The sequence below is a fragment of the Pyrus communis genome, chromosome 8 (assembly GCF_041283825.1).
Source record: "Pyrus communis isolate YQ-2024b chromosome 8, ASM4128382v1, whole genome shotgun sequence".
In the NCBI taxonomy this organism is placed as follows: domain Eukaryota; kingdom Viridiplantae; phylum Streptophyta; class Magnoliopsida; order Rosales; family Rosaceae; genus Pyrus; species Pyrus communis.
The window spans coordinates 10,649,112-10,653,699 of record NC_142572.1 but is presented as its reverse complement, the minus strand read 5'-3'; positions in this window follow the sequence as shown (position 1 = coordinate 10,653,699).

The window sequence follows — 4,588 nt, the reverse complement described above, 5'->3', positions numbered from 1 at the left end:
AAGTCAGAAACTAAAACCAATAACAAACCAATAACACACGAAAATTAACCCTCTTTTGACAATTGTAGCATATAAATAAGTAGGGATCGTTCTTACACCGGGGATTAGGAGGGATTGCTAAACACTCTAAACTGACTCAAATAAATAAAACTGACCTTTAAAACACTTAACTCACTTAAAAAGACTCAAACAAGTTCACAAGACTCAAAATAGGCTAAAAGCACTCAAAACTGCCTAAAAACACAAACTGGGCAGTTTTGAGCCTAAACACAAACTTGGACGAAAATTGGTTCTAACTTGACTCAAAACTCTTAAAAACACAATCTAAAACATATTTGAACCAATTAGACACTCTAAGACAATTTGGGGTTTGGTTTTGGACGAAAATCAAACAAACAAAACAATAATGTAAACTAGGCAGATTTGGGCGAAATTGATAGAATTAAGTGGATGGTGAGATGGCTAGGAGGTTTTTCTCCACACATAGCATACTTGCATACAACACAATCTTCAGTTGCTTATTCAATGAATTATGAACCTCAACACCCCAAGTTAATTAGGTACGCTTAAATTAACTCTCAGATTTCCCTTAGGTCATTGAATTGAATGGAATTAGCGCATTGCAATCAAATTATTCCTTAAAAGTTTTCTATATGAAAGCGCATAATAGAAAGACAATCAAAGATCATTAGGTTCTATGGTGATCATAGGTGTTGACGAGGCATTCGTAACTATGAAAGCGCATGGTACTTATGCCAAGAACTTACTTGATAGGAGTATATTTATGCAACTTAGTTTGCTTGTTTTCGTGCATTTATGTTATTAATTCTTAGTTATTTTAGTTCTTTTAGTTTCTTTTGTGTGTTTTCAGGTTCATGAGACGTATTTGGCGAAAGGATGCATTTTGGAGCCTTTTGGAGCACTTTTGGGCACAAATTGGATAGCTTATGCTTGGAGCAAAAGGAATGGACGAAATTGAAGAGTTGATGTCGCAAGGATTCCTACTACGACGAGGATTCCAATTACGAGAAGGTTTCCAAATTGAAGGAGGTTTCCCACTCACATGAGGATTCCTAGTTAGACGAGGATTCCTAATCACACAAGGATTCCTACTTGAAGTAGGAAAGTTAAGCCGAAGTTTCCTATTTTGGTTGACCTTTCCTAAATCAAGAACGCTCTAAGTTTTAGCACTTAAGATGGCTCCCGAGCACCCTTGGACAACAAACAAAGGTTCTTTGCAACTTTCCCTTCCTTGCCGTGCAAGGAAGGTTGTTTTCCTTTCTTTGTGTAAACTTCCCTATTTTTTCATATGTGTTAGGACCTTTCCCTTATTCTAATACCTCTTGCTTTGTGCCTTACCTTTCCCTAAGCTTGTGCCGTACCCTTCCCTTGTGTTTCCTGATTTCAAATTCTTATTTCCTAGTTTAATTCACTTTCCTAGTTCTAAAACTTTCCCTAAAGTCCTAATTTCTGATTTCTTGCAAGGAATTGACTTTTCCTTCCTTCTTTTGCACCAATTTCGTTTCTTACCTTAAATTCCCTTTCCTTGCTGTGCAAGAGGTTTAATTTCTGATTCCTTGCAAGGCAAGGACATTCCTTACTTGTTTAAATTCGTGCATCCCCTTTTTCTGATTTTATTTGGACTTTATTCACTTACCTTTTCTATTTAGACTAGGAAATCTGAATCATAACTCAATTAGGTATGTTATTAACTTCCCAAAACACATATAATCAGCCCTTGGTCGAACCCTAGAGGATCATTGACCACATAAATTCGTCCATTCACTCCCACACACATCCATTCATCCCAAAACACCATTCTGCAGCCCAGAAATACAACCAGCCTTTCCACCTTCTTCCACCCTCTTTGCCGAGTTCTCCACCACCTTCCAACCATCAAACACTCATCCACAGTCAACCTACACCCCTTTCCGTGCCTCTAAACACCCCAAAATCCATTCTACATCATCAAAACAGCCCAAAAACCACCACCACCCAATCTGCCGCAAGCAAGGGAAAGGAGACAGATTCACTCAATTGTTTGGCTCTTCATTCTGAGTTGTTGAACAATTTTAGGTGTATTATATCTTATATTTCAATGTCTAATTCATGTAATCTTTGTTTTTCTTTGAGTATGATTGGCTAAATTCGTTTTGGCTAAGGGTGTATTCGAAACCATGATTATATATGTGAAATAAGTTGATTACTTCCAGTTATCGTTACATAAGTCATGAATACAATTTGCTTAACCGTTTGATTTAGAACTTATTCTTGTATGTTGATTGAGAGTGCACGCTTCATTTGCATGCTTGAATCTGGTGCTAGGGTATAAGTTTGTTTCACCTAATCGTTATGAATTTATATTCGCAAGTAGTGAAGGTCGCTAGTCACGATCGTCTTAAGTAGATTCCTGGCAGGAGTATCATGCTTTTCATAGTTACAAATGCCTTGTCGATGCTTATGATTTCCAAAGAACGTAATGATTCTAACTTGTGTCTTTATCATGCTGTTCATATAGAGAACTTGTTAGGAATAATTTGTTTGCGATGCATATTCATCCAATTCAATGATTCTAGGGAAATCTGAAGGTTAATTTAAGCGGACCTAATTAACTTGGAGTGTCGAGGTTCATAACTTATTGAATTGATAACTGGAAATTGATTTACGTTGCAAATATTTCATGTGTGGAGAAGAACCCCTTAGCTATTCCATCATCCATTGGTTTATCACAACTTGTCTTACAATCTGTTTTCTTTACAATCTGTCCATTTAATTTAGTTTCATCCAAACACAATCCCCCCATATTTTGTTAAGTCTTAGTCATTATAATCTGTCTTATTTTGTGTTTTTAAGTATTTTAAGTCACAAGCACTTTCAAATTCGTCCAAATCAAGTTTTAGTTGCTGTTTGAGTCAATTTGGTTGTTTTAGGCAGTTTTGAGTGTTTCAAATCTGTTTTGAGTCATAGTAGTCTAGTTAGAGTCTTTAAGTTTAGTTTTTGTGTTTTTAAGTCAATTTATATTAGATTAGCACCCCTAGTTAATCCCCGGTTAGAACGAGCCCTACTTACATCATTACTACAATTGTCACAAGTAGGGTTTAATTTGTGTGTCACATTCGTAACGCAGCTATTTTTGCATGAAATTCGTAGGGTATTACCACCTAACATGTCTAAACTTGTTTCCCACTGTTTTAAGTGTTTTTAACATGTTTTGATGTCTTTTTATGTGTTACTTTGAAAAAAATCCGAAAAACAGTTTGAAACAACTAAAAAGAGTCAGTTTGAGTCAGTTTTGTGTTTGTTTTTGTGTGTTTGTGTCTTAGGATACCTTCCAACACAATGATGAGGATTTGATTTTTATGTGCATGGCTGTGAAAGAGAGTTATAAACATGGATGGAAGTTTGATATATTCTTGGTTTATACTTGGTTATAGTTGTTGTTTATGAATTCATGTTTAATCCCAAAGAAAAAAAAAAAACGTTTTTGTAATATGCTTGAAGGAAGGAACTTAGAATAACATTACAACCCTGAGAGACTTGAGCTTTAAACATTCTTTGGAGAGTATTAATCTGTGATTCTTGTTTTCAAACTCGTTACATGATCTCATTATTCTTGCTTGGTTGCTAATTAGAAGGCGTTTCATCACTTAGTTCCAAATGCTAGAACTTGCATCCATTCCATTCAAGGCATGATTACTTAACATAATTGTGACCAACAATCTTAACTACTCATGAATATAAGTTCCCAATGATTAGGTGAAGTTTCCTTATACCCCTAGCATCATATTTATGCATGCAAATTAAGTGTGCACTCTCAATTCATATACATAAACAAGTTTTAATTAAAACAGATAAGTAAATTGAATTCATCATTCATGAAATCACAACTGAAAGTAATCAATCATCATGCAAATATAACCATGGTTTCGAAATTCCCTTCTAGCCAAAAGGGGATTAGTTCCTCATGCTTGCACAACAAAAATTATTGAATTTAAACATTGAAATCATAAGAAAGATTACACCTAAATGTTTCAGCAATTCCAGGATGAATGGCATGCACGGCTAGGCTCCTCTTCCTCCTCCTTGCTGTGACACAAGGTATGTGAGGTGGATTTGGGGGTTTTGGATGGTGTGCTCTTGTTTAGAGGGATAGAGGATGGTTAATCATGGTGGTAATGAAAGAGGAGCTTTTTCTTCAATATTTCTACGAAGGGCTTCTACCAATTGAACGCCAAATGCTAGACGCCTCAGAGGGAGGAGCTTTAGTGGACAAAACTCCCATGGCCGCCAAGACTCTCATTGCCAACCGAGCCTTAAATGCTCAACAATATGAAGGCGTTGGTCAAAGAGACATACCACGGCAGCAACAAGTTAGTTAGATAAGTGCTATTTCCGAACTTCAAAATCAAATGGCCAATCTTACTTCTTTTCTTTCGCAGGTGGTTGAAATACCAAAGGTACAAAGTGTGGCTGTTTGTGGCGTGTGCTCAATGAATGGACATCTCACGGATAAGTGCGCTCAATTGATCGAGAACGGAGGGTGGGAATCTGCCAATGCCGTGGGTTATGGGAACCAAAACCAACCAAG